Here is an 11,516-nt window from a genome sequence, read left to right as displayed (position 1 = left end):
GTACTGGTATGGATTGAGTACCGTATCAATTCAACTTTGAACGGTGCCCATTCCTACTGGCACGTGTATGTGGAACTCTAAGTTGTATATTTGAGTATAAGTTGTATACCAAATATAGCTGTGCGCTACTCAGTTGCAATACACTTTTCCACCACTGGTGGCAGTAGTGACAATGGCAAACCAACAGAAGAGGTGTGGAGCAAAAGTCAAAGAGAAGTTTAAGTGCTAAAAATGATGACTAAAGTATTTTCATTTGCACATTGAATTTATTGATAGTTTAGTTAAGAAACATACATATTGGTTTTTTTAATATTTTTGTTTTAAAGGAAGTCGAAAATATAATATAAAAGGTCTAAATTATGAGATAGAAAATGCGGTGCTGTCAAATAAGTATTTGGATACGTGGCGCCATCTTCCAAGTATGCTAACGTCTCTGATGTTAGCATGATAATGTTAGCATGCTAACATTAGTTTTGTAAGTTTAAACCTAAAAATTATGTTTTTTGACACTCAAGCAAGTGTTTGGATACTTGCCGCCATCTTGGTAGTATGCCAACGTCTCCTAAATTAGCATGCTAATGTAAGCATGCTAACGTTTGATGCTAGATTTTTAGCTAGTTTTGTAAGTTTAAACCTAAAAATGATGGTTTTTGACACTCGGCGCCGTCAAGCAAGTGTTTGGATACTTGCCGCCATCTTGGTAGTATTTTAACGTCTCTGATATTAGCACGATAATGTTAGCATGCTAATGTTTTATGCTAGCTTTTTAGCTAGTTTTGTAAGTTTATACCCAAAAATGGTTTTTGACACTCAGCGCTGTCAAGCAAGTATTTGGATGTTAGCCGCCATCTTGGTAGTATGCTAAGGTCTCTGATATTAGCACGATAATGTTAGCATGCTAACGTTTATTGCCAGCTCTTTAGCTAGTTTTGTAAGTTTGAACCTAAAAATGATGGTTTTGACACTGCGCTGTCAAGCAAGTATTTGGATGCTCGCCGTCATCTTGGTAGTATGCCAACGTCTCTGATATTAGCATGATAATTAGAGATGTATGCATTTATCGTCCGATAATATCGGCAGGCCGACATTATCGACCCATAAATGCTTTAAAATGTAATATCGGAAATTATCGGTATCGTTTTTTATTTTTTATTTATTAAATCAACATAAAAACACAAGATACACTTACAATTAGTGCACCAACCCAAAAAACCTCCCTCCCTCATTCACACAAAAGGGTTGTTTCTTTCTATTCTGGTTCCTACATTATATATCAATATATATCAATACAGTCTGCAAGGGATACAGTCCGTAAGCACACATGATTGTGCGTGCTGCTGGTCCACTAATAGTACTAACCTTTAACAGTTAATTTTACTCAATTTCATTAATTACTAGTTTCTGTGTACCGTATTTTTCGGAGTATAAGTCGCACCTGCCGAAAATGCATAATAAAGAAGGAAAAAAACATATATATATATATATATATATATATATCGGTTGATATCGGTATCGGATGATATCGGTATCGTTAATTAAAGAGTTGGACAATATCAGAATATCGGATATCGGCAGAAAAGCAATTATTGGACATCCCTAATGCTAACGTTTAATACCGTATTTTTCGGAGTATAAGCCGCACCGGAGTATAAGTCGCACCTGCCGAAAATGCATAATAAAGAAGGAAAAAAACATATATAAATCGCACTGGAGCCCGGCCAAACTATGAAAAAAACGGCGACTTATAGTCCGAAAAATACGGTAACTGTGTTTATATTGTTTTACTTTCTTTTTTATTGAAGAAAATGTTTTTAATTTATTTATCTTATTTTATTTTATTTATTTTTTTAAAAAGGACCTTATCTTCACTGTACCTGGTTGTCCAAATTAGGCATAATAATGTGTTAATTCCACGACTGTATATATCGGTTGATATCGGTATCGGATGATATCGGTATCGTTAATTAAAGAGTTGGACAATATCAGAATATCGGATATCAGCAGAAAAGCAATTATTGGACATCCCTAATGCTAACGTTTAATACCGTATTTTTCGGAGTATAAGTCGCTCCGGAGTATAAGTCGCACTGGCTGAAAATGCGTAACAAAGAAGGAAAAAAAACATATATAAGTCGCACTGGAGTATAAGTTGCATTTTTGGGGGAAATGTATTTGATAAAAGCCAACACCAAGAATAGACATTTGAAAGGCAATTTAAAATAAATAAAAAATAGTAAACAACAGGCTGAATAAGTGTACGTTATATGAGGCATAAATAACCAACTGGTATGTTAACGTAACATATTATGGTAAGAGTCATTCAAATAACTATAACATATAGAACATGCTATACGTTTACCAAACAATCTGTCACTCCTAATCGCTAAATCCCATGAAATCTTATACGTCTAGTCTCTTACGTGAATGAGCTAAATAATATTATTTGATATTTTACGGTAATGTGTTAATAATTTCACACATAAGTCGCTCCTGAGTATAAGTCGCACCCCCCGGCCAAACTATGAAAAAAACTGCGACTTATAGTCAGAAAAATACGCTACTCGTTCTTTAGCTACTTTTGTAAGTTCAAACCTAAGACATATGGTTTTAACCCTCGGTGCTGTCAAGCAAGTGTTTGGATACTTGCCGCCATCTTGGTAGTATTCCAACGTCTCATGATAATGTTAGCATGCTAACGGTTTATGCTAGCTTTTTAGCTAGTTTTGTAAGTCCAAACCTAAAAATTATGGTTTTAACCTTCGGTGCTGTCAAGCAATTATTTGGATGTTTGCCGCCATCTCGGTAGTATGCTAACGTCTCTGATATTAGCATGATAATGTTAGCATGCAAATGTTTTGTGCTAGCTTTTTATATAGTTTTGTAAGTTTAAACCTAAAAATGATGGTTTTTGACACTCGGCGCTGTCAAGCAAGTATTTGGATACTTGCCGCCGTTTTGGTAGTATTCTAACGTCTCTTATATTAGCTTGCTAATGTTTAATGCTCGCTCTTTAGCTAGTTTAGTAAGTTTAAACCTAAAAATGATGTTTTTTGACACTCGGCGCTGTCGAGCAAGTATTTGGATACTTGCCGCCATCTTGGTAGTACTTTAACCAGAGGTGGGTAGTAACGCGCTACATTAACTCCGTTACATCTACTTGAGTAACGTTTGGGATAAATTGTACTTCTAAGAGTAGTTTTAATGCAACATACTTTTACTTTTACTTGAGTATATTTATAGAGAAGAAAAGCTACTTTTACTCCGCTCCATTTATCTACATTCAGCTCGCTACTCGCTACTGATTTTTATCGATCTGTTAGTGCACGCTTTGTTTGTTTTGGTCTGTCAGACAGACCTTCAAAGTAGGATCTATCGCAAGCCTGCGTTTCACCAATCAAATACAGTCACTGGTGACGTTTGACTCCGTTTCCCCAATCAAACAGAGCCAGGCCGTCACATGATTAACAAGCTTATGCTTACATGAACTCAACGTCAAATTTGAGGAAGCACATCGCGGTAAGTAACGTTAGTAGATATTTTGGCTGTCACCGTAGGCTGATGTTGGCTTCCCTTCTATGAATCACTGTCAAATGTACATCGTGTGGGGACATTTATTAACGCACTGCAGCCTCAGAGACACACTAACACGCACAGTCGCACACACACTCACGCATGCATAGAAACACCAATCAGAAGTGTACAGTGTGTTCCCACTGGTGCAGCCCACACCTATCAGTTTATGGTTTGCGTAAAGGCTAACTTGTTATTTTCCTTTGTAATCTCTGCCTACTGAGCCTATGGTGCTGTTAAGTTATTGTGGCTCATTTGTCCTAATTTGTTTTATGTTAATGTATTATTATTTAATATATATTATTGTTTTAGTTAATTAAGAGATATTCCTGGCTCTGAATTTGCTCATTGCTATTTTTATGTTTTTGTGCTTTATTTGTTGCCGTCATCATTAAACGAACAGGTTACTCATCAGTTACTCAGTACTTCAGTAGTTTTTTCACAACATACTTTTTACTTTTACTCAAGATCTGTTGTGTAGGACTAGATTTTACAATCCCCTAATGCATACTTGAGACACCTATGCGACTTTGTGGGATGGTCAAGTGAGTGAAGGCATCCTCTGGGTTATCAAGTGGGCGCCCCCCTTCCTCAGTGTTTCGCTGATAGGCCCACGACACCTCCAGAGGGTTCAGCAGTGAGTCCCAGCGTCCCAGGATCACTCCCTAGATGCCATCACTCACTTGAAAGCCCAGGTGGAGTCCCTTCGTTTGACCCACAGCCACTGACTCCCCTTTTCAGCGGCTTTTGAGAGGTCTTTGACTGCCTGCCGGTGGGCCTTCCCTCGCACTCCCATTTCCCTGAGGAGCCTGGATGTTGAGGTGGCCACGAACCCTCTGCAGCCTACTTCCACTGGGCGTACCCTCGCTTTCCAGCCTTGTTGTTGCGCATCGGCTGCAAGCTCAGTGTACCTCAACTTCTTGCGCTCGTAGGCCTCCTCCATTGCACTCTCCCAGGGCACCGTGAGCTCTATGATGTACACGAGCCTGAGCGAAGCTGACCACAGAACAAGATCTGGCCGCAGGTTGGTGGACGCAATCTCAACTGGGAAGCAGAGTCTCTGGCCCAGGTCTGCCAGCAGTTTCCAGTCCCGTGCCCCGCCTAACTGTCCAGTGTCTGGTCTTGTGGGGGTGAGGTTGGCTTGACCCTCGCCCTCCCGGACAAATGTTGTTGCTTGCCAACAGGATGACGGGGGAGGAAGGGCATTGACACTTGTCCGTCGACTTTCCAGCACTGCTGCAAGACACTTTAGCACCTGGTTGTGCCGCCAGGTGTAACGGCCTTGGGTGAGGCTGGTCTTGCAGCCCACCAAGATGTGCTTCAGTGTTGCTGGACTCGGACACAGAGGGCATGTGGGGTCTTCACCATACCACTGGCTGAGGTTTTTTGGAGAAGGCAGGACATCGTAGGCAGCCCTGATGGTAAAGCTTGCCCTAAATGCCTCCATCTCCCACAGCTCTTTCCAGGAGATCTTCCTCTTCTCTACTCCTTCCCATGTCATCCACTGCCCTTGTTTTGCCTGCGCCACAGCTTATGCGCACCTTCTTGCTTCCTCTTCCCAACGTATCTCCTGGATCACCAGCTTGCGTCTCTGAGATGGAGTGGCCTTGCTCCAGGCTGGTGTACTGGCCCCAAGGCCAAGACCACGCCTCCCCTGCTGTACTTGGCCCACAATGTCTCTGTGCCTGAGTGCTGCTTTAGCCTGCTCAGTTGCAGCCAATGGGGTCCACTCCCTCCCAGTAGCCAGGATGGGGGCAGCTTGGGCTACAAAAGGATCACTCGAATCCAGTAGCATCATCTCCAGTCTGACTTTGGCGCACTTGAACTCCTCTGAAAGACTGGAAATGGGCAGTTCTAGCATTCCTTTGCCGTAGAGTCCAATACTGCTGAGGCACCTGGGAAGGCCAAGCCACTTCCTTGCATATGAGCTAACCAGTCTCTCCAGCTTTTCCACCTTAGAGAGCGGGACTTCATAGAGGGTTAGTGGCCACAATAGGCGTGGAAGTAGTCCATACTGCATGCACCAGAGCTTCAGCTTGCCAGGAAGCAGGGTTCTGTCGATGTTCTCCAGGCCGCTGGCTACCTCCTTCCTGAGCTGATCTACCTGCTCTTTGTCTTTGAGTTAGGCATCATACCAACGACCTAGGGACTTCACAGGCTTCTCGGAGACTGTTGGAATAGGTTCCTCACCAATGTGAAAGCGGTGGTGTGACAGTTTCCCCTTGTCAATAGAGATGCTTCTGGACTTGCTTGGCTTGATCTTCATGCGAGCCAGCTCAATGTTTTCTTGGAGCTTTCTTAGAAGCCGTACAGTGCAAGCCTTGGTTGTGGTGAGTGTTGTGAGGTCATCCATGTAGGCTCTGATAGGCGGCAGCCTCAGGCCAGGTCTTATTAGCTGTCCTCCAACCACCCATCGCGATGCCCGGATGATCACCTCCATGGCCATGGTGAAGGCCAGCGGGGAGATGGTGCAGCCCGCCATGATTCCCACCTCCAGGTGTTGCCATGCTGTGGTGTACTCGGCAGTTGTCACGCAGAGCTGGACGTCCCGGAAGTAGGCCTTGACAAGGGTTGTGAGAGCTACTGGGACCCTGAAGTAGTCGAAGGCTGTCCACAGGAGATTGTGAGGGACTGAGCCAAAGGCATTGGCGAGATCCAGGAAAACCACATAAAGGTCTGTTTTCTCCTTCTTGGTGACCTGGATCTGATGCCAGATGACACTAGCATGTTCCATGCAACCGGGGAAGCCTGAGATGCCTGCTTTCTGGATTGATGTGTCAATCAGGTTGTTTCTTTGCAGGTATCCTGCCAGCCTATGAGCAACCACGCTGAAGAATATTTTTCCCTCGACATTTAGAAGGCTGATCTGGCGGAATTGGCCGATTTCTGATGAGTCCTTTTCCTTGGAGATAAGGATTCCACCTGCTCTTCGCCAGGAAGTTGGTATCTCCTTCTTTTGCCACACGACTCTCATCATCTTCCAGAGGAAGCGCAGGACATCTGGTGCGTTTTTGTAGAGCCTGTATGGAACTCCGTTGGGACCTGGAGCTGATGCGGCCCTTGCTCTACGCACGGTTTTGTCTACTTCACTCCATCTGGGTAGGCTGATGTCTAGATCGTGCTCTGGTGGATTGACTGGTGGCATGTCAGGTGGGAGTGTAACCTCTTCATGGTGTCGGTCGTCTGTGCTGGATTTTTGCAGATGTTCTTCCAGGTTGGCCTTTGACACTGAGAGACTTCCAGACTTCTCCTTTGTGAACAGACTCTTCACAAATTTGAAGGGATCTTTGTAGAAGCGTGTTCTTGTTTGCTCCTTCCTTCTGCGCTTCCTCAGAAGGTTTTCCGCTCTCCTCAGTGTTGCAAGCCTATTCTGGATCTCTTCCTGCAGCAGGTTTATGCCCTCCTTCTCCTCCTCTGTGGCCTTCCTCCATTGCTTCTTCAGCTGTCTCCTTTCCTTGACTAGGCGGTCTATTTCTGTCTGTCTTCTGGACTTAGTGGGGATTGATGGAGCAGATCGTTTTCCTTCGACCACTCCAAACCGTTCCACTCCATAGGCATAGATTAGATCCCCCATTCTCTCCAACTTCTTCATGGCGGTGCCTCTGATCCCTTCTATGATGTTGCAGAGATCAGTGTTGACCTCCCTCCACAATGTCCTGTCGCAGGATTTTGGCCACTTGACAAATGGCCTTCGTCCCTGGATCTTCTTTTCCGTTGCAGGCCGTAGTGGGTTGGGTTCATGTTGTTGTCCCGTGCCTAGTTCTTCCTCCTCAGGGACAGGGGTGTTGATGTCCTGCAGACTGTGGGTTTTGTCCTGCTGCTGAACTTCAGTCGACTGACTCGACCTGCTTCTCAGAAAGTAGCTGTTGATGCGAGGTCCCTGTTGACCCTTCTTTAGGCACCCTTTCTTGCCTTGGTGTATTTTCAGACCTTGGGTGGAAGTAACCTTTGTCCAACCACATACGCAGCTCTGAAGCTTGTGTCCTGCTGTGGCTGTTGGCGCCTCAGGTATGCTGATCATCAAACTCGTAGTCTTTTCCGTTCCTGTGTTCGTTACCGGGTGTTCTGCCGATGAGCCATCTTCCGCTCTCGCTGACTCAGGGGGTATTTTCTTCTTAGAACTTTTCGTAGCCATGTTTGGGTGGAACCCATACACCGTTCGTGCTGGATCCTGCCACCACGGGTAGCTAGCCCATGGCAGCCCCTTTGGGGTCTATTCCCTCCTGCCAGCTGTCTTTCCATGCCGTCGCAAGGTCTTTCCCTTGTTGTCAGCTGCCCTTTCACAGCAGTCACTGGTTCACCAGATGATCAGATCTGTTGTGTAGGACTAGATTTTACAATCCCCTAATGCATACTTGAGACACCTATGCGACTTTGTGGGATGGTCAAGTGAGTGAAGGCATCCTCTGGGTTATCAAGTGGGCGCCCCCCTTCCTCAGTGTTTCGCTGATAGGCCCACGACACCTCCAGAGGGTTCAGCAGTGAGTCCCAGCGTCCCAGGATCACTCCCTAGATGCCATCACTCACTTGAAAGCCCAGGTGGAGTCCCTTCGTTTGACCCACAGCCACTGACTCCCCTTTTCAGCGGCTTTTGAGAGGTCTTTGACTGCCTGCCGGTGGGCCTTCCCTCGCACTCCCATTTCCCTGAGGAGCCTGGATGTTGAGGTGGCCACGAACCCTCTGCAGCCTACTTCCACTGGGCGTACCCTCGCTTTCCAGCCTTGTTGTTGCGCATCGGCTGCAAGCTCAGTGTACCTCAACTTCTTGCGCTCGTAGGCCTCCTCCATTGCACTCTCCCAGGGCACCGTGAGCTCTATGATGTACACGAGCCTGAGCGAAGCTGACCACAGAACAAGATCTGGCCGCAGGTTGGTGGACGCAATCTCAACTGGGAAGCAGAGTCTCTGGCCCAGGTCTGCCAGCAGTAAATATTTGGGTGACTACTCCTTACTTTTACTTGAGTAATACATCTCTAAAGTAACAGTACTCTTACTTGAGTACAATTTCTGGCTACTCTACCCACCTCTGATTTTAACGTCTCAGATATTAGCATGATAATATTAGCATGCTAACGGTTTATGCTAGCTTTTTAGCTAGTTTTGTAAGTTTAAACCCAAAAATTAGGGTTTTTGACACTGTGCTGTCAAGCAAGTATTTGGATACTTGCCGCCATCTTGGTAGTATGCCAACGTCTCTTATATTACATGCTAACGTGTAATACTCACTCTTTAGCTAGTTTTGTAAGTTTAAACGTAAAAATTATGTTTTTAACCCTCGGTGTTGCCAAGCAAGTATTTAGATACTTGCCGCCATCTTGGTAGTATTCCAACGTCTCTGATATTAGCATGATAATGTTAGCATGCAAATGTTTTGTGCTAGCTTTTTACATAGTTTTCTAAGTTTAAACCTAAAAATGATGGTTTTTGACACTCGGCGCTGTCAAGCAAGTATTTGGATGCTTGCCGCCATCTTGGTAGTATGCCAACGTCTCTTATATTAGCTTGCTAATGTTTAATGCTCGCTCTTTAGCTAGTTTTGTAAGTTTAAACCTAAAAATGATGGTTTTAACCCTTGGTGCTGTCAAGCAAGTATTTGGATGTTAGCCGCCATCTTGGTAGTATGCTAAGGTCTCTGATATTAGCATGATAATGTTAGCATGCTAACGTTTTATGCTAGCTTTTTAGCTAGTTTTGTAAGTTTAAACCCAAAATTGAGGGTTTTTGACACTCAGCGTTGTCAAGCAAGTATTTGGATACTTGTCTCCATCTAGCATGCAAACGTTTCATGCTAGTTCGTTTGCTCATTTTGCGTGTTTAAACCTAAAAATCATGGATTCGGTTACTTGCCGCCATCTTAGACGTACGTTGGCTTAGAACCCCGCCAAAGGTCCAGGGCCCATGAAATTTTCTGCGGGAATTTTCTAGTTTAGTTTTTTTATAGCAGTAAATTGTATGAACTTTTTTTTTTTTAGTTTGTTATGCAGTATATTTGAATCGTACTTATTTATCAAACCAGCCTGACCTAAACCGAAGGTTTTTGTGTTAAATAAATATATCATTTATAATACATTTATAATTAAAATAAGTCATGTATTGTTGTTATAATATTTGTATATACATATTGAGTACCATTAAAATGAAGAGTAAGATTACGAATTTAGTGTAATTATTTGAGTGGGCCCCGGGCCCCTCTGTAGTGGAAAAGTTGGGCCCCGATGTGAAAAAGGTTAAGAGTGACTGGTTTATATGATGATTTGTAGTTTGATAACATCTAAGATCATAAAATGGCATCATCGTCCTCACACCTCCTCAAAATAGCCGCAGTGTTTTGTTTTTTTTCCAGACGCTTCCTCCTCGTCCTCCACATCTGGTCGCCAGAGCGTCCCTCGCCGTCGCGCGCAGGACGCCGTGTGTCGCGTCCAATAAGGGAAAAAAAAGTGTTGCGGCTTTCGCTGATGATTTGTTGAGCGGCGTCTCGGCGGCCACTCACACTCATACTTGACGACGCTCACGTCCAACTTCCTTCAAGTCACGAGTCACGACTCACGGGGACTCGCACGCGTCCCAGAAGGCAATAAGTGTCAGAGGCAGGGGGTTAAGGGGGGGGGGTGACAGGTTCAGCGAGCATGTGCCTTTAATTCACGCTAACACAGTCGGAGGTGTTTGTCACGAAGCCTGTGGCGGTTTGGCCCCGCTGTCGTGTTTTGGTGCATTTTTGAGGATTCCAATGTTCAATTTTGGTTTTCCGACCCAAGTCCCCCCACCCCACTCCCCCTTACATCCCTCAACACGTGCACTCCAGTGATTTAGTGGCGTGGTCGTTCAGGAAGCTCTTAAAAAGCACCAGGGTGCGACATGTTGCTGTGTGTGTCCACGGCGTGTACGGCCTGGATGTTGCGTAATCGCTGCGGTATGCGCGCTCGCCGCCGCGTTTCACGCCGCGTGCCTGAAGTAGCACGAAACCGGCGTGAGCCGGGACACGCCGCCAAATTTTTTTGGGGGGTGGGGTCGAGGCCGTCCGTTTTTCATATTTAGAATTTTTCCAAAGAACCAGAAAATGCAATTTCGGTAGACATTTCGTGTGAATGCTGAAGAGCCCGGAAAAGGGTGGAGTGCCATCTCCGGGTTGGGGAGGAGATCTTGCCCCAAGTGGAGGAGTTCAAGTACCTCGGAGTCTTGTTCACGAGTGGGGGAAGAGTGGATCGGGAGATCGACAGGCGGATCGGTGCGGCGTCTTCAGTAATGCGGACGCTGTATCGATCCGTTGTGGTGAAGAAGGAGCTGAGCCGGAAGGCAAAGCTCTCAATTTACCGGTCGATCTACGTTCCCACCCTCACCTATGGTCATGAGCTTTGGGTTATGACCGAAAGGACAAGATCACGGGTACAAGCGGCTGAAATGAGTTTCCTCCGCCGGGTGGCGGGGCTCTCCCTTAGAGATAGGGTGAGAAGCTCTGTCATCCGTGGGGGAGCTCAAAGTAAAGCCGCTGCTCCTCCACATGGAGAGGAGCCAGATGAGGTGGTTCGGGCATCTGGTCAGGATGCCACCCGAACGCCTCCCTAGGGAGGTGTTTAGGGCACGTCCGACCGGTAGGAGGCCACGGGGAAGACCCAGGACACGTTGGGAAGACTATGTCTCCCGGCTGGCCTGGGAACGCCTCGGGATCCCCCGGGAAGACCTGGACGAAGTGGCTAGGGAGAGGGAAGTCTGGGCTTCTCTGCTTAGGCTGCTGCCCCCGCGACCCAACCTCGGATAAGCGGAAGAAGATGGATGGATGGATGGATGGATGGATGGATGCTGAAGAGCTAAAGCCGAACTGGACATTTCATGTTAGCATGCTGGCCAGATAGTGTCAAGTAACGAAAAGTATGAGTAAAATGAGCTAAAAAAAACAACTAGCGTGCTAACAGTACTATGTTAACATGCTAACAATTCAATCTTTATCAA

General features: G+C 45.5%; 1 protein-coding gene across 1 annotated transcript in view; it reads left to right on the top strand.

Annotated features, from left to right (window-relative positions):
- LOC133577673 (vesicle-fusing ATPase-like) overlaps window positions 1-11,516 on the top strand; it is an 86,600-nt gene that overhangs the window by 66,306 nt on the left and 8,778 nt on the right. The gene's annotated exons all lie outside the window — the stretch shown is intronic.

Source organism: Nerophis lumbriciformis, linkage group LG39 (assembly GCF_033978685.3).
Source record: "Nerophis lumbriciformis linkage group LG39, RoL_Nlum_v2.1, whole genome shotgun sequence".
NCBI classification, from domain to species: domain Eukaryota; kingdom Metazoa; phylum Chordata; class Actinopteri; order Syngnathiformes; family Syngnathidae; genus Nerophis; species Nerophis lumbriciformis.
Note: the sequence above shows the minus strand (reverse complement) of the source record. Positions and strands in the feature narration are given on the sequence as shown.